Below are 26,821 nucleotides of genomic sequence, written 5' to 3'. Positions count from 1 at the left end.
TGGAAACCACCATTTTGCTCTCTGTCTCTATGAATTTAACACCTCTAAGTGCGTGATATAAATAATATCATATAGTATTTGTCTTCTTGTGACTACCTTATTTCACTTAGTGTAATGTCCTCAAGTTTCATCCATGTTGCAGCAGGTGTCAGAACTTCCTTCCTTTGTAAACCTGAACAATAATCCACGTATGTATATAACAAGTTTATCATTTCATCTGTCTGTGGGATGCTCGGTTTGCTTCCACTTCTTGCTTATTGTGAATAATGCTGCTATGGACATTGCTGTGCAATATCTCTTCAAGACTCTGCTTTCAACACTTTTGGGTATAAACCCAGAAGTGGAATTGCTGGATCATATGCTAATCTTACTTTTAATTTTTTGAGGCCCTATTTTACTGTTTTCCATAGCAGCTGCCCATTTGCATTCCTACCAGCAGTTCACAAGTGTTCCAACTTCTCTGCAACTTCTCCAACATTTGTCATTTTCTGGTTTAGTTTCATTTAATTTGGTTTTTCTGTTTGTTTTAAATAGCTGCCATACTAATCGATGTGAAGTGATGTGAAGGCAATATCTTTAATCATATGAAACTTCCAGAATTTTCTCATTCATTCATTGATTTATTCATTCCTATGCTCAACTACATATTTATTTTTAGGGTCCCATCTATTGTTTATAGTTTTCAAACAGTTGCTAATTCAGAAAAAGCATAGGTTTTGTGCATCAAGAAAATAAAAAGTAAATAAATGATACATTATCTGACAGAGATAAGAACTATTAAATAATAGGTTAGAATAACATCACAGAGAGGGAGATAATTAGGGGACATTTTAAATTAAGAGGTCAAGATAGACCTCTTGGATGAGGAGCCTGTCTTGGAAATAGCCCAAAGAAAAGGTTTCCAGGGGAGGGAATAGTAAATGCAAAAGCTACAAAGGGGGAAAACTGCTGGCTGTCTTGAATTTCCAGACTTAATAATGATTTTTATCAGGATTTTCTTGTTTAGGCATTTGTGTTCATAAGGATTTGGAATCATAACCAATGAATGGCATTGTGTTGACATATTAATATCTTTATATATATATATATATATATGTGGAACTGTATGTGCACATGTATATACACATGTCTTTCCCTTGATGTGAGCTACTTGGTCTGCTTGACCAGTGTACTTTTGTGGGCAAGTCAGAGCTCTTCCCTATGCTGGAGAGCATGATGGCATAATGTGGCCTGGGAGCCGGATTGCCAGGGTTCAATTCCAGCTCTGATGAGTGCTGGCTATGTGGTCATGAGCAAATTACTTATTTTCTCTGTGCCTTGATTTCCTCATCTGTAAAAGAAGGATAATGACAGTACCTCTGTCGTAGGGTTATCATGATGATTAAATGAGTGAGTACATGCAAAATGTTTAGAACAATGCCAACTATAGTAATAGTGCAGGATTTAACTCTTTTTTTTTTTTTTTTAATGCTCATCATGCTACTAGCACACTTATGCAAGGATAGGGGGATTAAAGACTTTAAAGGCAGTTTATTTTTATGCTGCTTGAATTCTTGCAACTTCACCTCTTAAGTGATCTTCTAGATTTTAGCATTCCAACAACAAAGAGTTTACTGCAACCTGGGAAACTTTTATGTCTCTTGGGAAAATCTTTTATATATTAAGTGAAAACCTATGTCTTCATTCCCAGTTATCTCTCTCTTCTTTGGATTCTATCCCTGGTGGACACACCAAACAAAGATGGTCCTACTTGGACAGGAGAGTATTTCAAGTACTTCAAGATGGCTGGCAAGGCCTTTGAACCTTGTCTTTTTCAGGTTAAATATCCTACAAGGTTTCTCAATACTTCTTAAATGTGTCTTGCATAACTTCCATTTCTTTTTTTTAATTTTTTTTATTTATTTATGATAGTCACACACACACACACACACACACACAGAGAGAGAGAGAGAGAGAGAGAGAGAGAGAGGCAGAGACACAGGCAGAGGGAGAACCAGGCTCCATGCACCGGGAGCCCGATGTGGGATTCGATCCCGGGTCTCCAGGATCGCTAAACCGCTGTTCCACCCAGGGATCCCATAACTTCCATTTCTTGACCAGTGTCTTTTAAATGTGCTCCCACTGATATGCATACCAATTAAAATATGGTGCCCAGACTGAGTGTAATTCTGTAAGTGTGATCTGAGCAAGGCAAACTTAATGACCTTCATTTAAGACCCAATAGTTCCGGTAAAGAAATCAAATATTGAAGTCAAATGTGTGGCTGCCATGTCTCATGATTCCTCCTTTAGGAAGAATATTTATATTTTTTCAATATATTTTTAATATATTTTCAAATATATTTTTTAAAGAATATATTTTCAATATATTTTCAAATATATTTGAAATATGTTTCAGTATATTTCTAATATATTTTTCAATATATTTTTAAAAAATATTATTTTTAAAAAATAACAAATATATTTTTTCAAATATATTTTTTCAAATATATTTTCAATATATTTATATTTATATTTTATGGTAACAAATACCATTGAGAATTCTTTGCAAACATAGTTTCTGAGTCAACTCATCACCATTTTTTTTTTCTTTTACTTAGGGTCATCACATTACAGTCTCCAACATAAAAAAATGTAAAAAAACCATGCTCATCACTCAAAACAAAAGCATTCCTGCCAACAGTCTGCAGCAGTTTATCAGTGTTTTGAATCCTAATTTTGTTAGACAATGTCATCAATTAACTTTGTGCATTATTAGATAATCTGAGAGACATATCATGAGAATTTCTATGTAGGTTAGTAATAAAACACATAAATCAATGAGGCAGGGTTCGGAGCCATGAGTCAACTGCTGGAGTCTTCTATATGGGTTGATAGTGCTCTCAGTATATATGGTATTTAGTCTGTCATCTCATTACTGATCCAAATAATTGTCATATTTTCCAAAATTTTTCATTTCCCCATATTTTCCAAAATGCATCATTAAATACCCTGTCAAATATCTAACTGTAGTCTAGCAGGCCACAGGGACCTCTTGGCCATTTATTTGTCGGGTGAAAATGCCTTCTTTAGCAATGGACAAAGAGGAATTATTGGACTCTTGCTAACAGCAGATTCCAACAGGACCAGGCCTTTCCACTATACAAGATAACTTACATAAGTATCCCATGGTGTCTGTGACTATAGAGTTGTGGCTCTCTGACTCAGTGGGATCAGAATCTGCTGGAGGGCTCATTGACATACAGATTGCAAGGCCTCCACCTCAGAGTGTCTTGCTCAGCAGGTCTGGGGTAGAGCCTGAGAATATGTATTTCTAACAGGCTTCTAGGTAATTTGGATGCTGCAGGTCAGGAGTCCACACTCTGAGAACCACTGCCTTAGGTGAACTTCTTCCTTCCTTCCTTCTTTGTTTCCTTCCTTCCTTCCTTCCTTCCTTCCTTCCTTCCTTCCTTCTTCCTTCCTCTTTTCTTTCTTTCTTACATTCTTAGGATGGAAAGGAGTAAAGGTAGGAGGTAAAGTCAGCCCCAAGTTTTGCTCACACCTTTGAGAACATCAAATAGGAATATCTCTCTAACAGAGGGCTAAGTATTTATTAATATCATCTTTAAATTATATTGGAAAGAATTGTGATTTGTTATCTATTTTTTATTAGAATTGTGATTTTTTAAATGTATTATTTATTCACCCCCTGATAAATAAAGCCTATTGATTAATTTAGGTTTTAGCAAGAAAAGAGGGATCTTCTCTGATCTTTGGCCAAAAGTTTCCTTAAAATATAATGACCACTATATGGTTTAATCCAGTATTCCTTTAAAGAAACAGAAATAAGGGTTAGTGTGAAATTGCTATTTCTCAGTAAACCCATGTTAGCTTCTTGTGATCAGATTCCTTTTAAAAGGGAAGCAGAATGAGTAATCTATTCCAGAATCTTGCCTGCACCAAACATTCTAGGTGTCTGCTCCCCTAACCAGTGTTCACTCACTCTGAAGCAAAATAAAATTTAAAAAATTCTCTTTCCTTCAAGTTGTCTATCAACTTTACATCATCATTTCTGAGCAATGAGTTTGTGTCTTTGATCATTCTTTTGCTTTTGTCCTGTCCTCAGACCCCCTATTTGTCTGGCATGCAAAGTCCTCTGCTCATTCAGGGTTACAGATCCACCTACCCTCACAAGAATCTTCTTTGTATTCTAGTCCATGTTCCAGTGGCAGGGAGCATTTCATTGCCAGGGAATCTCCCTGGGCTCTGGCTTGTTTCTCCACATTCTCAAAGAGTGTCACATTCTTCAGAGCAAGCAGCCCAAAGGGTAACATCTCTCCAACTAACTCCATGACTGACAAGCACAAACCCAAAGATGTGAAGTCCTGCTGGACCGTCTTCTGACTGAGGTCCACCTAGCAATGGCAGTCTTGGTGAAATGCATGGCACTCTCCCAGTTGGTTCTACTGGGCAAGATCCCAAAGTAAAAGGATGCTCTGTGAGAGTGGATAATGCTTCCCCAGAAGCTCTTCTCTTCCTTCCAGTGAGTTCCTCAGTTAGACCCATGCTCATCCCTGAACACACACAGATTCTGCACCTTCTCTCACGGATTGTCTTATCCCAGAAATCTGCAGGCAGGCACCTTCACTTCATCAGGGTCTTTACTCAGATGTCCCTCTCTCAGTGAGATCTTTTCCAAATGTTCTATCTAAAATTACAACTTCCCCTCCCCTGCCAGTTCTTCCAATCCCCCCTCCCCTGCTTCATTTTTCCTCCTTAGTATGTGTCTCCATGGAAAAAGCAACTGATTTTACTGGTTTTAACTCATTTATTGTCTGTCTTCTCATAGGGATTATTGTCTACTCTTGTGTTTGAACATTTTAAAAGATATTTATTTTATTTAGAGTGAGTGAGGGTAGGGGCAGAGGAATAGGAGATAGAGAATCTCAAGCAGGCCCCACACTAAGCATGGAGCCCAATTTGGGGCTTGATCTCACAACCCTGAGATCATGACCTGAGCTGAAATCAAGAATTGGATGCTTAGCAATCTGAGCCACCCAGGCACCCTGTGTCCTGAACATTTAGAAAGTGTCTGAGGTTACTCCTCAGTGGATACTGAATGCATGAATTTCCTCTGAAAGGAAATGTGGGAATGGTAAGCATGGTAAGCTTACCAGCAGGTTTACTCTCATGCATACTGATTTTTAGCTAAGAGCTCACATGTAAATCAGGAATTGAACTTGATTAATCATAAAAGTCTCCATGCCTATATCCTCCATCAAAAGACACTGGGTACCTCCTGGAGTTACCACTACTCTAGTTTGAGGGCATTTAGTCTAGTTAGCCTCAAAAGGCCTTCTAGCTATTAAATTTCCTGGGTCTATAGGCACACAGATGAGGGCAATATAGTATGAACTGGCCCACAGAGAGGCAGAGGCCACTATTTACCCTTCCCTCACCAGCCTGTGTAAACTAAAATCATTTCTTTTTCCTACTGAATACACAAAACCTCCTTAAAATTCTCATCAGGATTCACACAACAAATGTGGTCCATCCCTACAATGTCAGACCATTAGTAAGAATGTAATTCCATTAGCCCTGCTAGTTATCAGTAATTACTATGTGACAGGCTCTTGCTAAGTGCTCTCAGATATCATCCATTTGATTGGTTGGGTAGTATAACATCCATTTTAAAGATTAAGACACTGAGACTCAGAGATGTCACATCACTTTCCCAAACATGTGCAGTTAGCAAGTTAGTTAAGTTACCCTGACCTCACAGTTCATGCTGTGTAAGCTCTGTGTCCAAACTTCAGCTCACCAATCATAGGGGATAAGTAAATTTTGAGTCATTATTACTAAAGACGTGGTTCTGCAGTGCATCTGGGCTTGCACATGGGGCTAGTTTCAGGAAGACAAGCCAGGACTGTGTGATCTAAATTGAGGCACCATGTCCTTTCAGGAGCCCATCTAGGGGCCCGTGATTGAAATGACTTGGGGTCTAAGGAAAATGTCTTCCCTTCTTCTCCATAAAGATTTGGGACCTACATTTTTCACACTGAATAAGGCCAATGGGCCCAAAGGCACATCTGTGTTTCTACACAGCCTCCTCTCCATGTACACAAATAAAATAAGGGATCACCAAGTAGACACCTGTATATACAGTCACCTTCTTTGACCAGACAGATATTTATTTGCTGTTGTATAAATGAGGGAAATTTGCACTCAGCCCTGAAAATTTGGCTACCCTGGTCCATCCCTCCTCCTCCCCAGTGATTTCTTCACTGAGAATGGCCACAGTCCGTGACACTTCACTGTACTCTGCTTAAAGCCCGGCTCACAGTCCAGGGAAGATCTGTTTTGCACCTGTACTCAGGCCTCATAAGGTACTCAGACTGTCAGGGAAATCCTGTGCCTCGGTGCTAAATCAAGTCCTACATGACAGGGAGGAAGTGCTTTTAAAGGCAGGTGTTCTAATCCTGTCACACATTGTTTTATGGGATGGCCCTTTAAAATAGACCTTGTGTAATGGGGCTTGCTTTTAAGGGGTGGGCTCATCTCACTGGACTGAGAGTGGAAAAGATGTAAAAACAAGGCAAGGACGTAAACTAGGAATGTCAAGTTCTACCCCTACTTCCATATCTTTACCTCACACACACAAACACCAATGGAGAAATGTTCGTATTCTCCCTCAACAAACTGTAAATGTTTGATTTGTGAGCTGTCATTAAAATGTTAGCAAAATATCTTACGAGCATCGCAGAACATTTCAGACCATTTCAAAACAGCATTTCAGAATTGCTAGAAAGCAAATTAATTGTCTTAACTGGCGGTATTTTAAAATGAAAATATTTAAATCAACTCCCATTTAAATGCATGACTTCTAAACCAGTAGAAGTGATGGTGTTTTTTTAAGTATCTTTGTTTTATTTCATTTATTTGTTTTTGTTTTTTTTTTTAAGGCTGACTGCCACATGCAGTGCCCATTGGATATGTATGGAGACTTGGAAGCCTGACTACTCTACATTCTCCCACAAACGGACCTTGAGAACTTATTTGGATATTCTAGCAGGGGGGCACTGGTATACCTTTCGTCAAAGAACAGTTCACATCTATTGGGGAAGGTGATCCTCTTTGACAAAGCACACAGGCTTAGGAGGGATGCACATGGAGCAGCGAAGGAGAAAGGGGACACTCACCCAGCCAGCCAAATTGGCTGAATCAGCCTGGCAATCAGTAGGTTAACAAACATCTTGGCAGATAGCCCTCACATCCTAAGAGTATCAAAAAAAAAAAAAAAAACCCAAAAAACGACAACAAAAAACTATTTACTGTGTTTACAAACATCAGTCACATACCATGTCATCAGAAACCCAGGAATGATTGAGGAGCTGAGATGAGAAGAATGTACTGCTGGTTAACTCTTGAACACTTGAAGCAAAATAAGAAGAAAAAAAAAAAAAAAAAAAGCAAGACAGCACATGACATCAGGTTTTGGGTCTAAGTCCTGTCCCTTCGGGGAACATTGTCCACCACATAGCTGCATGGCGTGTGCCATATAGACACTCACATGCCATTGTTAAGTGATCCAACCTCTTGAAATGGCTCATGCTATTTCGGAGCTCTGCTTGGAAATTAAATAATTATTCCTTGGGTTTATCTGTAGCTTACCCCACATATGAAAAGATCATTTCCTTCTACTACATGGATCCCTATTTTAGAAACACATCTAATACACTTCTTCCTTACTTTCCAATCTTCTTCTTGCAAATTCTCTGCTACTGTCAATCACTTGTTTAATTCATGCATTTGCACTTTTTCTCTAACTTGTTTCATTCTGCTTTGGACAGACATCTGTTCACCACATTTCTGCCCACATCACCATCGTTACCCACTGAGCCATGCCCTTGCCCATTCAGTGCTGGATTTTTCCATGCTCTAAGGAGTCTGCTAGTGTTTGCCCACAGAAGAGCCCACAAGCAAGCTGGGTAAGATGGACATGGGAGGAACTTTGCTTATTTACCACTGGAGTAAATAAGTATGACTCACCAGGTGACACAGCAAGAATGGGTCACACTGCATCTCACTCAGGACTCTCATCTTCAGTGTCTCTGTCCTCCGAGCTGTGACAGAGGGGAGCAGGGACCACATAATGGAGCCAATGAGACCAGGGTTCCTTATCTGTGGTCAGGCACTGGATTCCAAAGAAAGGACACCTGAGCGTCTGGTAGATTTCCCTGGAGAGATATGGAGGATGCATTGAAAGGGCACAGGCTGGCATCAAAGAAATCACTGGAGAGGCTGGATTTAATGACAGTTATCTGTGCTGCCATTTGCTTTTTTTAAAAAAGATTTTATTTATTTATTCATGAGAGAAGTGGAGAGAGAGGCAGAGACACAGGCAGAGGGAGAAGCACGTTGCCCTTGGGGAGCCCAATGCAGGGCTTGATCCCAGGACCCCGGGATCATGCCCTGAGCTGAAGGCAGATGCACAACCACCGAGCCACCCAGGTGCCCCTCAATTTCTTATTAATATTACTTTGTTGGGCAGCCCAGGTGGTTCAGCGGTTTAGCGCTGCCTACAGCCCAGGGCCTGATCCTGGAGACTCGGGATCGAGTCCCACGTCAGGCTCCCTGCACGGAGCCTGCTTCTCTCTCTGCCTGTGTCTCTGCCTCTCTCTCTCTCTCTCTCTCTCTCTCTCTCATGAATAAATAAATAAAATCTTTTTTTAAAATATTACGTTGTAATTAAACTATAACTGAATGATTCTCTCTCCTTATAATTTGTGCTTCTTGAAAATTAAGAACTCCTATGTACTCCAAGGTCATACAGATATTCTCTTATATTATTTGCTAAGGAATGTGTTTTACATTTCCCACTTAAATCTTTAACCCATCTTTTGTTTTTAGTATGGCGCAAGGTTGTTTTAACTTCATTTTCCTATGAAGGACTAATCATCCTGCACCATTTGTTGAAAGCCCTTTCTGTCACCTCTGATCCACAGAACCAGCTCTGCCTCAAATTAAGTTGCTTATAGATGCATAGGTATGTTTCTGGGAACTCATTCATGGTGGGTGTTTTGCTTTCATTTTTGTTCTCTGTCTATCCCTGCAGTGATACAACATTTTCTTAGTTACTATAGCTTTAAGTAGGCATTATTTTCTAATGGGGCAATTTTTCCCACATAAGACTGTATAGTTGTTTCGAGGTTTTGTTTTCTTTTTTATAGCTCTGCATGGATTTTAGATTCAGCTTTTCAAGTTCCTGTGGTAATTTCGAGTGGGATTGCATTGCACCAGTAGGTTCTCAGAGGGTATGATTGCTTCTTCCCAATCTAAATTGATCTGCTAGTGAAGATTCTAACAAAGTTTTCCTTTAAAGCAAAAGTGAATGGTGGGCCACATGATAACAGCCATGGCTCCAAGCTATGTAGAAAAATTTGTATACCTCAGATCCCCAAAACTATGAGTGATTATACAATGACTTCAAGTCTTGCTTGTATCAACCTGAAGCAAGCCTTCATCAGTGTCACAGCCTCATGTTTTGTAGAAATAGAGAAAAATACAAGAAAAAGCCAATATTCAAAAGAGAATAGTGTAAGGGATATGAGATGAAGGTAGTTTATGAAAATTAATATAGTCATCTTGTTAATAGAAAATATTTGTTTTATAAATCATGAATAGCAAATCAAGCTAATATTAAGTCATGCTAAATTCAAATTTCATTATATATTTTATGGAAATCATTTCCATAGGCTATATCACACAAAAATAATATTTTTTCAGTATACAATACCATTTTTAGAAAAATGTTTGAATAATATGTCTGGCAGATGGGAGTTATTGGAACTTTTATTGTCTGGCAGTAGAATGTATTTACTGTGTATGAAATTTAGTTTCTTCATTTGGAAAGTGGGGTTAATAATATCCAACTCATGAAAGAGTGATACTAGCATAAGCTAATGATTTCAAATACTTCTTGGTGATAGGAGCTTTTGTCCAAATGACTTCCCCTGAGCTCAGTATGTACATTAGATGTGCCCCGTGTTGCATTATTCAGCTTCCTCTGCTCTCCTGCTCCACCTGCACTGGTGTCTGAATCGTCCCAGAGCTTCTTGGAACTGGTCAGTGTAGAAGAATCAGAGTACTGAGTAGAGCTCAGAGCAGCTGATGAGGCTAATTTAATGGGAACAAGGTAAAATTATTGGTCAAAAATAAAAGAATGGATCAAAAAAGTAAATAAGGCAGGGAAGAAAAGACATGAATCCACTTTGTATTCAGGAAAGATTTTTTTTTCAGACAAGAGAGAGGCTCTGAGTAACTACTGTTGAGGAAAGTGAGAAGGATGAGAACTAGGTTTTAAAGAAATATATATTTTTAAAGAAATATATATTATATATTTCTAATATATAGATAGTCTCCAACTTATAATGGTTAAGTAGTTTTTTGTTTTTGTTTTTGTTTTTGTTTTTGCTTTACAATAGTGCAAAAGCAAAACACATTCAGTAGAAACCACACTTCGATTTTTGAATGTGGATCATTTCCGGGGGTTCGACACTCTCATGATCCTGGGCAGTGGCCTGAGCTCCAGCTCTCCATCAGCCCTGCCATCACGAGGGTCAAAGCCAATATGTTTACAACCATTCTGTTTTTCACTTTTGGTACAGTATTCAGTCAATTATGTGAGATAATCAACATTTTATAATAAACCAACTTCTGTGTTAGATGATTTTGCCTTAAAAGCACTGTAAACTTGAAAGTGACATGCCCATGAGGCATGATCAATTATAAGAAGTGGCTACTGCTTAAAGCAGTCTTACACATCCTGGTATGCATGTTAAAATGCAGCTTCCTGGGCCTGTTCACCCAAATCAACACAGTAAGGCTCTACCTTTTCTGCAGGTTCCTTGTATCATTCTTATATGCTCCAAACTTTGAGAACCACAATGTTTGTAGAATAAGAGATATGGAAGCAGATAGAACTTGCAAAGGTCTATACTCCTTAACAAAGAGCAAGTTTGGGGACTTTTTTTATCTTGAAATAATGAGTATTGACTTACTACTAACTGTCACTTAACTCAAATGAAAAATATTGTTCTTAGTCCTCAATATCCCTGGTGAAGCAAAAGTTACTGGTAGAATTGCACATCCATTTGTGCATTTGAGGGTCTGAATCAGTCCTTGGATTTGCATATATATATATATATATATATATATATATATATATATATATACTATCATTTGTCAAATATAAAAGGATTTTGTTGTTATTCATCTTAAAATTATCAAAATATTAATAGTTATTTATAGTAATAGAACCAAAAGTTATTTGTTTCCATTACAATAACATGAGGGTTTAGGGAGGAAAAAAGGACTCATGAGGTTTTTTTATTTCATTAAGAAATTTTTGGGATGCCTGGGTGGCTCAGTGGTTGAGCATCTGCCTTCGGTCCAGTGTATGATCCTGGAGTCCGGAGATCAAGTCCCACAACGGGTTCCCTGCATGAAGCCTGCTTCTCTCTCTGCCTGTGTCTCTGCCTCTCTGTGTGTCTCTCATGAATAAATAAATGAAATTTTTAAAAACAATTTTTATTTATTTATTTATTTATTTATTTATTTATTTATTTATTTATTTATTTATGTTTCTTTCTTTCTTTCTCTTTTCTAAGCTATTGGCCAAGACCAAAGTCCTAACATAGTCCGAAACATTGCTCTCTAGTGTCTGAACTGCTGAGGTGACTTTGTAGTTGGGCCTGCAAAGTGTTCCATGGATTTGTACAGAATTGCCTGGCCATGTGATCTTGGCAGAGAGATTACTGTGTTGTTACTCCATCGCTTCGAGTCTCCTTCTGTACCACTTCGGGGGTGCAGTGAGTGGCCTGCCACAGAAATTCTGAGAACGACTTACTTCCCTATTTAAGTGGCTCCTATGACATCATCATCAGAAGTCAAGAATATGAGCAACACTCAGCAAATACAACATAATCTGGTCCATACCTTGCTCTGGACATTATGTAGGAGATTTCTAGTACCTTTGAACTTTGGCCAAGCTTTAAATGGCATTTATAAAAGCCAGCTTAAATAGTACGGTGACATCTTATGAATAGATTCGTCCTTGATTTTTACAGTTTTCAGTGTGCGAGAAGCAAAACCAGGCGAAAGAAAAGCATCAGGCAGGAGAATTCTGCTACTTACGTTAGAAGCATGAGAATTCAGTTTGCCGACTTTTAATAATTAATAATTAGTTACAGATTCTCTCACACCCACAACACAAATTATTACAGGTTAAAGACTCAGCGTTTCCATGAGACTTTAGTGTGGATGGGACAGGGATCTTGGAAAGACTTTCTGTTCTCCCTTGTCCCCTCCTGTAAACCCCAACCCCCCCCCAACTAGCGCTTGGTCCCACGTATGAAACAGGACTTTCCAGTATTTCCAGGCTTCTTTTCTGTTTTGTATTTCTTTACCTCCAAAACAGAGGCAAAACATCTCCAAATATTTAAACACTACATTTCCACTGTGTCCCTTATATTCTTTTCCCCCTCTTTTTAATCACGCATCTAAATATTTACATTGTCTAAATTTGGAATCAGAGTAAGGGAGGAAGGAAGCATTCTCATGGAAAGGAATCCAACCCCAGCTCAAAATGTATGCAAGGAGAGGTTCTCACAAACCAATTACTCTCTTTAGGTGCAGAGAGCTGAGTTGACTTCTTGAGCAACTAGGGTTTTCTACTTAGCCAGAGAATTTCCCAGAGGGGCCCTTGCTGATAAAACTACTGGAGCCAGTGTGCCACCTAATGGTCTTTCCACACATTGCAGTTTACTAGGAAAAAGTAGGGGGGTTGAGGAAAGAAACCTTGGAAATTTTCTTTAGCAAATGCACTGTACCTGCGTCAGGTTAGAGTCTCATAGAATATTAAAATTTGCTGCTTATCCTAAATATTCATCCATTTAAAAAATAAAACCATTTTATATATGGCCTTCAAACTGTCCTTTATTAGACCATCTATCTAATTTGTCAAGAAATACTAAGCGAATCTGGCTTGCTGTTAATCTTTATTTTTCTTCTTTAGTTACTAGCAAATATTTGAAAGGTATACATCAAAGGCAAAGGGGCATCCACTTGATAGTGTTCCTAACCCTCAAAGTAAAAAAGCCCACAGAGTATCCAGAATCAGCCTTCTAAATGTGGGAACTGCACAAGGTCATTTCGTCCAGCATGAACCGCACACTAAGTAAGCTCAAAGTTAATACCATCACTCTTGGGACAGATGGACATCCTATAGGTCCTACCAAGATGATCTGAGTAGGACACCAGGTTGCTTCTGTGATTCTCCTGCCCGAAATGAAAGGCATTGGAGAAAATTGAGTGGCATTCTACAAAATAACTGGCCTCTATTCATCAAAAACATTAGGGCAAGAGAAGCAAAGATAGGCTGAAGGACTCCATCACATTAAAGGGGTCTAAAGAAACATGATGAATGGATGCAAGTGTGATTAGACCATGGGTGGACTAAAGGAAATAGCTTAGAAGGACATTGTTTGGACAGGTGACGACCTTTGAAAGTAGACTTTGAACTGCATAAAAGCATGGTATCATTGTTAAATTTTCTTACTTTATAGTAACATTGTGGATATATAGGACAATTTTTTCAGTCATAGGAAATGCACATCTTAAGAAAGCCTGTAAGAATTGAATCAATATACAGACCCAGAGCAGAAAGGTGAGCTTGCTTGTAGGTGGTGCTCTTGCACAGCTAGTCAGGGAATCCTGGGTCTGTGGCTCACTCTCCCTGCCCTGGTCTAGGGCTGTCTGACCTGGGGTTTGAATCCCTTGTGTCTTGACTTCTTTATGATAAGAGGAGACCAAATTTCTTCAACTTGTTCTATTTAACTTCGTTCCCAGGGATGCCCGAAGATCGAATTAGATCACAGTCTCAGAGTTAGTTGAGTGTTAGGCCCCTGCCTGCAGAAAGGGGTATAGACCCCCTCTGCTGGTGAGAGTGAGAGTAGCCGGTAGAGACAACAGGTTCTTCTTTGACTAAAGGCAGATGACTGACGGGACAGACCTGGTTATCAGTCATTTCCCTCACCTATGTCGACAATGTTCTCAGTTTCTGCGCATTTCCCTCCATACTATCTCATCAGACTTGTACAAGACTTTACAAAACACGAAGACAAAACATGAGAGACTCCTGACTCTGGGAAACGAACAAGGAGTAGTGGAAGGGGAGGTTGGCAGGGGGACGGGGGACTGGGTGACAGGCACTGAGGGGGGCACTTGATGGGATGAGCTCTGGGTGTTATACTACATGTTGGCAAATCGAACTCCAATAAAAATTAGCAAAAATTATTTATATATATAACAAAAAAAGTTAAAAATAGAAAACTGAAAAAGAATATTGATGGCATTTACAGAGCTCACATATGAATAGTGATGCCTCAGTTTTATTTTATGATTTAGCTCTGAGTAGAGTCGGGGTGAGTTCATAGGCTATTTGTCTCGTGGGCATTCACTGCTCCTTGGTTTGATGCAACATACCTACTTAGCACAGTCATCGTGTATTGCAGAAAGGCCCTGTCTTTGAAATGTATCAGATGACGATTGCCATCTCAATTTCAGCCTGAGTGAGTTGTTTTACCTCTCCAAGCCTCAGTTTTTATGCTTAACCACACACACACATGTCCATCGATGATACATAGCGTTGGTTAGTGTATTTATTCATATAATGTACTATAACCTTCTGAAAGTATAATGCAGATGTGGAAAAGTGCCCTTTCCAAGTATACACTTGCATGTACCTTCACAAAAGGAGCACCCTCATATAGACACTACTAGGTCATGAAAATGAACGCTGCCAGCACCTGAAAGCCCTTCTCATGTATTTTTAATTCCATAAATGGTATTCCTGTGTTTGCATCCTTTTACAGCTTGCTTTTTTCTTTTATTTTTTTTTAAGATTATATTTATTTATTTGAAAGAGAGAGAGCAGGAGGAAGGGCAAAAGGACAAACAGACTCCCTGCTGAGTGGGGAATGAAACCTGGGGTTTGATCCCAGGACCCTGAGATCATGACCTGAGCTGAAGTCAGATGCTTAACTGGCTGAGCCACCCAGGTGCCCCTACAGCTTGCTCTTTTCAATGAGCATCACGTTTTTGAGCTTCAACTGCTTGATCGAATTTAGTGTAAAATGAGAACAATGATTTTCTATGGAACATTGTTAGCAATTTGTCATTTGATGAAATAAGCTCATGCCCAGAGGAAAGAAGGAGTGAAAGAGAGAAGAAATGGGGAAGAGGTTGGTGGTGGAGGGCATGGATATCCCAAGGCATTCCACCGCCCCCCCCCCCGCCCCCGTGCCAGCACAGTGAGTGACCAAACTCAGGGATGACCTGACCTGTAATCATTTCCACATGAATGGTTCTGCATCTTTGTACTTTGTTCATGCGACAGGGAATGTTCTGGGATGTCCATGCATATGAGTGTTCTCCAGCAGGTCATTTCTAGTACCCAAAACCACCAAGAAGGGACATTCATTCCCTGCCTTTTCATTGTAACTCATTTGCAGATTCCAGTGGATGTTCACTAAGCATTTTATTATATTTATTTTCCTTCTTGGCTAATCTTGTTGCTTTCTCAAAGTGTAAGAGATAAAAATTCTGCCAGTGGTCCCAGTCACCCATACTGGAGGGCAGTGGGGTCATTTAACTGCAGCTGAAGTGGAGATTTGACCCCCTGACCAATTTCAAAGCAGATATAAGACCCTCTTAAAAACAAACTGCCTAGGATAGCCTGGATGGCTCAGCGGTTTAGCGCTGCCTTCAGGCCAGGGTGCAATCCTGGAGACCCAGGATCCAGTCCCACGTCTGGCTCCCTACATGGAGCCTGCGTCTCCCTTTGCCTGTGTCTCTGCCTCTCTCCCTCTCTCTGTGTGTCTCTCATGAATAAATAAATAAAATCTTTAAAAATAAAAATAAAATAAAACTGCCTAAATGCTGCCTAAAACCCCATCTAAAACAAACATTATTGGATATTTCTGATCATCCCTTGAATTTTCTCCTGTCTGAAAGCTCAGCTGTGATGATACCAGTTTCATCCATCCTTCCTTCAGTAGCTCAAGGTCCTCTGTGAGCTGGGGGTGTGGGGGCAGCCAGACCCTACAGGATATGTTTGGTCTGTTGTCCCTTCACCAAGAGCACAGACTTCTGTCTACCAGTTCCTGGCTTCCTCTTCCACTTCCTCTTCTTTTTGGAATGAGTGCTAGAAAAACCATGGGCAGCTTGGAGCCAGAACAGGTAGGGATCAAATCAGGGGCATCCTAGTAGCTGGATGACTTTGGGAAACCAAGAAGTAATTTCTTCACCTGCTCCCATCTTGTATGAGAATTCAATGAGGCAGAGAAGAGAAAGCACAGATCCTAGAACCTGACCCACGTTGGTTACTAAGATATGTTATTTCCTTTTCTATCTTTAAAATTTTCACCTGCCTTCCCTTTTCTTCTCTCCCTCTTTTCTTCCTTTCTTCTTTCCCTAGTCTACAGCAGATGATTATGTCACTAAATCTAGGTGGTAGGTTGATGCATACATGTTATATATTAACCATGTATCTCTATATGTTTGGAATATTTCTTAATTAAAAGACAAAATATGAAAACAATATCCAATGGGGAAAATGCCTAAAGGCCCATACCCAACAAATTGAGGCAGAATCTTTGGGGCTGGAACCATTTACATTTTTCAGAAGGTTAGAGATAATTCCATTATGTAGACAAAGTTGTAGATCATTGGTCAGTCCCTCTATCACAACTGCTAATTTTTGAGGAGAGTGCTTTTGTTTGGTACAGGTTGGGTTAGAGAATGGGGCCCAGGTCAGCTTGTGTAAGCTGACACAGGCAAGAGCCAGAGGAATAGTTGGAGCAGATCTTTGAAGATCCTCATGGTAGCAAAGGTAGAAGATGTCCACCCACTTCTCTGGGCCAGAGAAAAGGGGAGAATTTATCATAATGAACACAAAAACAAATATAAGTCTAGTTATATTATGTCCACCCAACCCCCACGTGCAGGTATGGGGATGAGAAGTATGGGAAACATGTGGGTGAAATTCCATTCTGGGTGTCTTGGGAATGAACAAAGGCTTGAGATCAGTCTCAGAGCCAAAGTCTCCTGTGTTCTGCCCCAGCATGGTCCTAAATTCCCAGGTCAGGCCCACAACTCCCCACATCTCAGCCTGGCCATGTGCCACATGCCAGGGCCCAAGATACACCTTGATATTTTTCTGGACTCCCAGTGTCAGAAGATATGGGAGACACTAGGAACTGACTCAGAGGTTGAGATGCAAGGCAGAATTTTATTTTTTGTACAATGGGCTTCCAGAGAAAAACAAACAACAGTTCCATGTGTATTCAGGAAAAAATATTTATCCTATAGTAGACTTGATTTGAGCAAAATCGGGTAAGAGTGATCTGTTGCATGCAGCCCCACTAACCATCACCACAGGGGTTGTTATAGAAAAGCCGGGACCAAGTTCAGGAATGACAGGGTACAGGTGATAAGGAATGGGGGACTTCTAAGCAAAATCTTGGAGGTGAAGAATAAAGCCTGTAATGAGCTGGTAGTCTCAATTCAAACCAACTAGAACATTGTTAACAAAAATATAAACCTCATTAAAATACGGGTGTTGTTCACAATGGTTTCTGGATTCTTGGATCTGGACATTTTGAGAACAAATTTATGTACCTTTGCATGGTATTGGTGAGAGTGGTGATCACATTCAAACATAGCAGATAGAAAAGCTGTGTATGGGGGCACCTGGGTGACTCAATCGGTTAACCATCTGACTCTTGATTTCAGCTCAAGTCTTAATCTCAGGGTTGAGACTGAGCACCACGTCAGGTTCCATACTGAGCTTGGAGTCTGCTTGAGATTCTCTCTCTCCTTCTCCCTCTGCTGCTTCCACCCCTTCCCCCAAAAAGGCTGCGTACGTCTGTGCATTTTCATATGCATGGTTTTGGGAGCAGGCACCACAGTTTTCCAAGGGCCCTACCCTTCTCTTCAATAGAGAAGTGATAAAACTAAGTCACCAATCCTTTGTTTCTGTTATTATCAGTCCTGAGGTAATTGTCCCCTGATACTCTTGGCTGGAAGTGAGCAGGTAACTTCAGGTGTGCTCCCACAGTTGAAGATGTCTGATCCCAGTAGCTGTCAAGTCAAGTTCCTAGAGGTCCTCGCTGTATGTGATATCTTCTCCTCCAGACAAAGCCATACCCTGCAAGTTATCCCTTTCTAAGCCAAACCTGACAATGTGGACAACTAGAGCATTTTATAACTTCCTTTCTTTTCCACTCCCAGATTGGACTTTCCTGTGCTCCTATTCTCATAAGATCCTTCTCTATTTTTTTCACCTATTTCAACAACATTTAAATCTGTCAACATCTGACAATGCCTCCTGCTAGTGTATGATATTTGGATTTTCAAATGTAGAGGGAATGTTTGACTAAAAAGTAAATAAATAGGGGATCCCTGGGTGGCTCAGCGTTTTGGCGCCTGCCTTCAGCCCAGGGTGCAATCCTGGAGTCCCGGGATCGAGTCCCACGTTGGGCTCCCTGCATGGAGCCTGCTTCTCCTTCTGCCCGTCTCTCTCTCTCTCTCTCTCTCTCTCTTTCTCTCTCTCTATCATGAATAAATAATAAATAAAATCTTTAAAAAAATAAAAAGTAAATAAATAAATTCCCTACTGCCTCTCCAACTGGATTTGTGTAATTGTGTCAGACAAAATTGAGTGTGTATTTAAATGTATAGTGTGTATGTGTTGAGAGATTTCCACACACGCTGAACATAAGGGTTGAACTCTTTATGATATGATAAGTGAGAAATTAGCAGAACCAACTGAAGACTCAGAACCTCATACATCACTGCAAGAAACTAAAGTTGAGAAGATTTAAGCATGTGTGAGGAGATCTTCATTTGAAAGAGCATAGATGTGCCCTATCTCTGTTCACTGGGAAGGCCTTAGAGCAATGGTTTTCCCATAGTATTAGACATACCTAGCACCCAGATCTCAGATATAACCATCATTTTCTACTAAAAGGAATCCAGAATCTTCAGAGGAATGATTGGGTGAAGAAAGGTCAAAATGAGCCTGAAATATGAGCTAGAAGGTAAAGAAGTACTCAAAGAATGATGGGGGGCATGCTGTGTTAGTCTGCTCTGGACACCATAAGAAATTACCACAGACTGTGCAGCTAAAAGAATAGGATTTTATTTTCCCATGGTTCTGGACTCTGGTAAGTCCAAGATGAGGGCACCAACAGAGTTGATTTCCAGTAAGGTCTTTTTCCTTGAGTTGCAGATGACCACCTTCTTGGGTACACTCTCACATGGCTTTTTCTCTATGTTTGCATGGAGAGAAAGAGACAGCATGCTGTGGAGTCTCCCCTTCCTCTTATAAGGCCACCAGTCCTTCTAGACTAAGACTCCACTCTCATAAGTTCACTTAACTTTATTCCCTTAAAGGCCTTCTTGTGTCCAAACAGAGTCACAATGGGGCTTAGAGCTTCACTGTATAAATTTTGAGAGGACACAGTTCAGTCCATAACACATGCCAAAAGCACACAGGAATTTGTATGAGGGGGTTCCCCCTGGCCAAATATCATAACACTTGACTATCAAAATTAATACTGGCAGCTACGAAGTGTAACTTCGAATAAAATAAGAATCTACACTCTTGTGCTGGTATAATTAAATGAATGAATAATTTTTTTTAATTGAGGAAGAAGAGAATTCTTCTTTACAATAGAAAAGCAGTTAATAAATGCATTAAGAATGATGGATTTAGACAACCATAACCAGCATTTAGCAACCATCTTAGTAACACCTAATTCAGGCAAAAATTGCCAAAGCCGGGGAGGGGGAGGAGCAAGACGGCGGAAGAGTAGGGTCCCCAAATCACCTGTCTCCACCAAATTACCTAGAAAACCTTCAAATCATCCTGAAAATCTATCAATTCGGCCTGAGATTTAAAGAGAGACCAGCTGGAATGCTACAGTGAGAAGAGTTCGCGCTTCTATCAAGGTAGGAAGACGGAAAAAAGAAATAAAGAAACAAAGGCCTCCGAGGGGGAGGAGCCCCGCGAGGAGCCGGGCTGAGGCCGGGGCGAGTGTCCCCAGGACAGGAGAGCCCCGTCCCGGAGGAGCAGGAGCTGCACCGACCTTCCCGGGCGGAAAGGGGCTCGCGGGGAGTTGGAGCAGGACCCAGGGGGGCGGGGATGCCCTCGGGCTCCCGGGGACAGTAACAGCAACTGCGCGCCCAGGAGAGTGCGCCGAGCTCCCTAAGGGCTGCAGCGCGCACGGCGGGACCCGGAGCAGCTCGGAGGGGCTCGGGCGGAGGAGGAGGCTCCGTGCGGAGGGGGCTGCGCGGTTCCAGGAGCAGCTCGGAGGGGCTCGGGCGGCGGCTCCGCGGAGGGGGCTGCGCGGCCCCGGGAGCAGCTCGGAGGGGCTCGGGCAGAGGAGGAGGCTCCGTGCGGAGGGGGCTGCGCGGTTCCAGGAGCAGCTCGGAGGGGCTCGGGCGGCGGCTCCGCGGAGGGGGCTGCGGCCCGGGAGCGCGAATCCACCAGCGCAGGCTCCGGAGCACAGGGCGCCGGGACACAGCCCAGGATCCCGCCTCCCCCGGGACAGGCAGAGGCCGGGAGGGCCCAGGACCGCAAGGACGCTCCTGCCCCAGCTGAGCAGATCAGCGGCCCCGCCCGGAGCCTCCAGGCCCTGCAGACGGAGAGCTCCGGAGTTCCTGCGGGGGCTGAATCCAGAGCTGCCCCGCCACTGGGGCTGTTCCTCCTGCGGCCTCACGGGGTAAACAACCCCCACTGAGCCCTGCACCAGGCAGGGGCACAGCAGCTCCCCCAACTGCTAACACCTGAAAATCAGCACAACAGGCCCCTCCCCCAGAACACCAGCTAGACTGACAACTTCCAGGAGAAGCCAAGGGACTTAAAGTACACAGAATCAGAAGATACTCCCCCGTGGTTCTTTTTTTTTTTTTTTTTTTTTTTGTTTTGTTTTGTTTTGTTTTGCTTTTTGATTTGTTTCCTTCCCCCACCCCCTTTTTTTCTCCTTTCTTTTTCTTTCTCTTTTTCTTCTTTTTTTTTTCTTTCGTTTTTTTTCTTCCCTTTTTTTTCTCTTTCTCTTTTCTTTCCTTCTTTCTCTCCTCTCTTTTTCTCTTTTTCCCAATACAACTTGCTTTTGGCCACTCTGCACTGAGCAAAATGACTAGAAGGAAAACATCACCTCAAAAGAAAGAATCAGAAACAGTCCTCTCTCCCACAGAGTTACAAAATCTGGATTACAATTCAATGTCAGAAAGCCAATTCAGAAGCACTATTATACAGCTACTGGTGGCTCTAGAAAAAAGTATAAAGGACTCAAGAGACTTCATGACTGCAGAATTTAGAGCTAATCAGGCAGAAATTAAAAATCAATTGAATGAGATGCAATCCAAACTAGAAGTCCTAACGACGAGGGTTAACGAGGTGGAAGAACGAGTGAGTGACCTAGAAGACAAGTAGATGGCAAAGAGGGAAACTGAGGAAAAAAGAGACAAACAATCAAAAATTGCCAAAGCTGATAAAAGTAGTGAGTAAAAATTTGAGGAGCAGAATATTCACATAATCTCAAAGTATCTCCCCCAAAAATATATACCTTACAAAGGGAAAAATAGTACTTGGCAGGGGAGACACCATGGTAAGCCAGTGATCAGAGCTAACTGATGAAACAAATGGCATCATGCGCCTCCTGACATGACGCACCAAGAACAAGACGTCATTTCTGGGATACACCTGTTAAAATATGCATAACTAATTTCCTCATGAGGAAATATCAGACAAACCCAAACTGAGCAACATTTTACAAAACAAGTTGCCTGGAATTCAAAAATGACAAGATCATGAAAGACAAAGATAAGACTGAAAAAACATTCCAGATTTTAAAAGATTCAAGAGACATGACAACTGCATGCAATGTATGATCTTGCATTGGATTCTGGAGTGGTGAATAAATAGACACACATGTTCATGTACACACGCACACACACAGAGGTCTTAAAGGATTTAGAACAGCTGATGAAATTTGAATGTGGACTGTGGGGTAGATAGCAGTGTTGTATAAATATTTGATACCTTAATTTTAATCATTATATTATGATTATGTAAGAGAATGCCCTTGTTCTTGGAAAATATATCTTATAGTATTTAGAGATAAAAGGAAATGATGTCTGTAACCTACTCTCAAGTGAATTAGAAAAATGTATGCATATTTAAATAGATATATGGGTAGATAGATATATAGATGATGGATGGATGGATGGATGGATAGATTGATAGATAATGTAAATGGAACCAAATATGAACTACTAGTGAACTTGACTAAAGGGTATATGAGAATTCTTTGCATTATTCTTGAAACATTTGTAAATTTGAAATTACATCAATTTATTTTATAAGAAACTTGAGTCCCAAGAGTGACTTAGAATCACAGAGCTGAATAGTGGCAAAATGGGGACTGGAACTCAGATGACATGCCTTTGGGTTTCCCAGCTTCATTCCTCACTTGGATGAAACAGGTGTATAGAAATCTGCTATCTGGTTCCATGTCTACCCCACTTCAACCACCCAGTAACTCCTAGGCAGTCTGAAACACTCTAACCTTTCCATTTGGGGAATCAAAACACTAAACAAAAGTAGTCATTTTACTGCAAACCTACTTGCTTCATGGGAATCACACTGACCTAAGGGCTCAACCACCAATATGATACAGCCTCAACCACCAATTCTTCCTGAAGTGGGTTCCGTGATGGCCTGCCTTCCACCAAAGCACACTTCATAGCAATTTGTCTATACCATAACTTCATGAATAGCGTCACTCTGATCTGATTTCAGATTGAAATAAATTTTCAGAGAAGTAAAATTGTTACGTTCATGTTAATGAAGAATCTCATCAGGAGACTTGGGGGTTTCCTCCAACACAGATGTATAGTTCAACAAACCATTCCATGCCCAGTGTGTAACAAATATCATCTTCCTAAAGTGAAACAAAGCCAGGAAGTTAAGATAGCCAAACACTAGTGGTTGTTGTCATAATACGTGAGAGGGATTTTGGTAAGGCTTTTGTCAAAAATTTTGGTTATCAACGTCAACCATTCCACCATTATTGCTTTATACTTTTAGTTGTGTGGGTCTTAAGTATCTCCTTTAAACTACAATCCCCAGACATTCCCCTTACAAATCTAATTAGCCAGGACGTATCTCAGTTAATAACCTCATAATGAGTTAGTATCAAACCAGTAGGGTTGGAGTAACAGCTAGTTGAAAATAAGTATGAAAGGGACGCCTGTGTGGCTCAGCAGTTGAGGGTCTGCCTTTGGCTCAGGGTGTGATCCCAGATTCCCGGCTTTGAGTCCCACATTGGGCTTCTTGCATGGAGCCTGCTTCTCCCTCTGCCTGTTTCTCTGTCTCTGTCTCTCTCTCTCTCTCTCTCTCTCTGTCTCTCATGAATAAATAAATAAAATATTTTTTAAAAAGAAAATAAGTATGAAAGATGGAGATATGACAGAGAAACTGGTCTCCGATTGAGGGGGTGGGAAGGCTTGATAAACCAATTCCCTGGATTTTCATGATTTCATTTATGCCAGGTTTGGGATGGGCTGAAACAAATACATGTGTTTTCAGGTGTATGTATTTGTCAGAATTCAACAAGTGATCCACTTAGGATTTGTTTTTTTTATTCTATGTAAATTTTACCTCAAAGAAGAAGGAGGAGGAAGAAGAGGAAGAGAAAGGAGAGGAGGAAAAATGTGAGGAAGAGAGGAAAGAGAATTGTGAACAGATAGACTCCATATGCATGACATACATGCTGAAGTGTTTAAGGGTGTTTGCAAATTAGTTTGAATGCACACAAAAAACATGATGGATTGGTGGAGGAACAGATATGTGATACAGCAAACAAGTCTATCAAAATGTTAATTATAGAATATATGTGGTAGGTAGATCTGTATAATATTATAACTAATATTTTTATGGCTGAATATTTACTGTAATTTTAAATCATCTTTGAAATTTCCATATTGAGGAAAATAGGTGTTCTACAAAGGTATAATACCAAAAGTTTATAGTTTGGGAATATTCCAGCCTCAAGCAATATGTATCATTTGTCCAGAAGCAATCCATCCACACGGGTCTCTTTCCCTAATATCAAATCTTTCTTTCTCTGTTTAGATGTATAATGAAATTCTAAAGCCAACCCTATATATTTTATGGTATTTTGACCCTAATTGGAACCAGGTGAAGTCATGTATCTTTATCCAATAAACTTCATTTCTAGTATAAATAACACCCCATTAAAATGTCTGTGCCAATGACAAGATTTCCTGTCTGCTTTGTTCCAGCTGGATCCCTCATGCCTAGAACAAAATCTGGAACCCAATAGATGCTGAGAAATACTTCTTGGGAAGATGAATTGAAACTTAAAAAATAAATGAAAGCATTAAAAATGTGATTCTTAATAGAACCCACATGACATTTGTTAAACCAAAGTAACAATTATAAGTTTGTCTGGTTGAGGCATCAAGACGAATTATGATTTGAACTTAACACAGTCTCTAAAAGTTTCTTATATAATCATGTTAGTAGGTATGCTATTCTGCACAAGGCAACTCCTGTGGTTCACTGTCATGAGACAGGTCTGGACTTAAGCTCTTATCCAGTTACTCGCTGTATGATCTTGGGTGAGCTAATTAACCCCTGTGCAGCAATTTCCTCACCTGCATAATGGAAGCAATGAGAACTACCATAAAGGGCTGTTAAAAGATCCATGAGTTATTTCTGAGAACTTGGAAGAACCAGACAGAGAAGGCGTTCAAAACCAATAGCTCTTCTTATATAATGAACATATATCAGAATTTAGACTGATGGAGGTGACTACATGGTTCCAAAGATGAGCCTGGGTGAATCATTCAGAAAGACACTTATAATTAGAGGGCCTGCACTGTGTGTTTAGCCAACCCTGGTAACAGAATTGCAAGAACTCCAGGCAATGGCCATATGCCACAGCCAATTTGTCATCACATCATCATCATCAGGAGCCTCTGTTATGCAGTGTGGAGATGCTGCTGGTTATCATCACACCTTGGCACAGCTCCACCACATTCTTAGAAATCACTACTTCAAATATCACATTCACACATGGACAATCATCAGTACAACAGTTTAAATTCATCTGTGGCATTTCTCATCTTCCCATTCACGTCTGCTTTCTTTTTCTTTCCATACTCCTTGCCCTGAGGACCAAACACATCAATGGAAAATATTGGTTTTCTAAAGCACAAACCCTAGAGCAATGGTGCCATGCACTGTACAGAAGTGACCATCAAACTGGGGTACTCAGACTCCTTGGAGGAATGTGAGTACTCTCCCACAGATAGTCAAGCCAGGGTTGTGTAAGAAAATCTATTTATGTCTTAATTCCTAGCACAGTATTTCCTAACATTGATCTACATTCTCATTTCAATAGCATGCATATCCCACTCTTCAGGAAGATAGGCCCCTCAAGGATCCTTCATCAATCTGTCCTACACTTCTCCATGGGATATTCTGAATTACATATGACAGATAAACATAATACCCTGATGGAAGTGACCTGATGGTACAGATATTTAAACAAGTGGGTCATAATATAATTTATGTTGCCAAATTTGACAATTCCAAATGAAAAACCCTTTTCCCATAAAGATTGGTTATATTATTTGCTTAGGTCCTTCCAATTACAGCTTCAAGTGCCATTTTTCTTACAAAGACTGGCAACTCAGGAAAAGTCTACTTCTGCTCTTTGCTACTGATGTTACTCAGTGCTTGATGCAGTTATCATAATGCCAAAATCTATTAATTTGCCACTCTAATTTGATTGACAAAAGAGGTAGACCAGTTGTTTGTGTGCACATAAATTTTATGTTTGGTCTAAGTGGTTTGTGTTAATTAGATATGGAACAAAACAAACTCCAAGTCCCTTGAAATGATTTGTTTTATTTCACTTGGTTGCTGCCCCCACACTTGGGCCCTCAATACGCTGTTGTTAACGGAATGAATTAGTGAACAAATATATTACCAAACAGCAGTGTGTCTGAGTCACCATCACGCAACCCTGGCTCTGCAGAGGGTAACTGAAATAGTCTTCCAGTTCAGTCTCATTTGGCTTTAACATATGACCCCCCATTTTAACTACCAGTTTAGTGCTCTCTGCTCATTTTTGTTACACATGCTATGTTCTGTTTCTGCTAATAAGCATTATTGATCTATTGTTTCATTTCCAATGGCTAAGGTGTTGTTGGAAAAGGTACAAGCTCTTCATTACTTGCTGCTATATCATCTCTTAGTTGAAATGTCTTAGAGATCAGCTGGGAGTCACTCTCAGTAGAGAACATTGCAGATATGAGAAACAAACTAAGAGGCATAAACCACAGTCCAGACAAGAAACGGAAGGGAATGGTGAAGGATTGGAGGGGGAGGGCAGTAAAAGAACATTTCTCCAAGATCTACTGGGTTATAGCACTCTTCTGGGTCCTTGGGGTTTTTGAAACAACCAGGGCATTTATTTTGTTTCATGCTTTTCTATATGAGCCACCACATAGCCATAGGAAGAGCACGGATTTTGCAACCCTTAAATCTCTATCTGAAAATCACCCTGGACTTAATAGTGAACTAGCAGAGTGGTTAGAAGAAGGTGACTAGGTCTAGAATTCGAGCTCAACCACTTAAATTCCTTTGTGAGCTTGGGTGTGTTTTTAAACCTTTCCAGTCCCTG

At 40.5% G+C, this 26,821-nt stretch overlaps 1 long non-coding RNA gene across 3 annotated transcripts in view; it reads left to right on the top strand.

The window, feature by feature from the left end:
* Positions 1-24,520, top strand: part of LOC140617971 (uncharacterized) — a 33,190-nt gene extending 8,670 nt beyond the window's left edge. Inside the window, exons 2-4 of one of the 3 annotated variants that reach the window (XR_012018124.1) lie at positions 6,941-7,214; positions 8,889-9,024; positions 11,380-11,521. This is a non-coding gene — a long non-coding RNA (uncharacterized lncRNA). Of the gene's footprint in view, positions 1-6,940; positions 7,215-8,888; positions 9,025-11,379; positions 11,522-24,410 lie in introns of those variants that run through there. The other 2 variants (XR_012018125.1, XR_012018126.1) reach the window with 2 other exon arrangements.
* The last annotated feature ends 2,301 nt before the right edge of the window (positions 24,521-26,821 follow it).

The sequence above is a fragment of the Canis lupus genome, chromosome 26 (assembly GCF_048164855.1).
Source record: "Canis lupus baileyi chromosome 26, mCanLup2.hap1, whole genome shotgun sequence".
Classification (NCBI taxonomy): domain Eukaryota; kingdom Metazoa; phylum Chordata; class Mammalia; order Carnivora; family Canidae; genus Canis; species Canis lupus.
The sequence above is the reverse complement of the archived record's forward strand: the minus strand, read 5'-3'. Positions and strand labels throughout refer to the sequence as shown.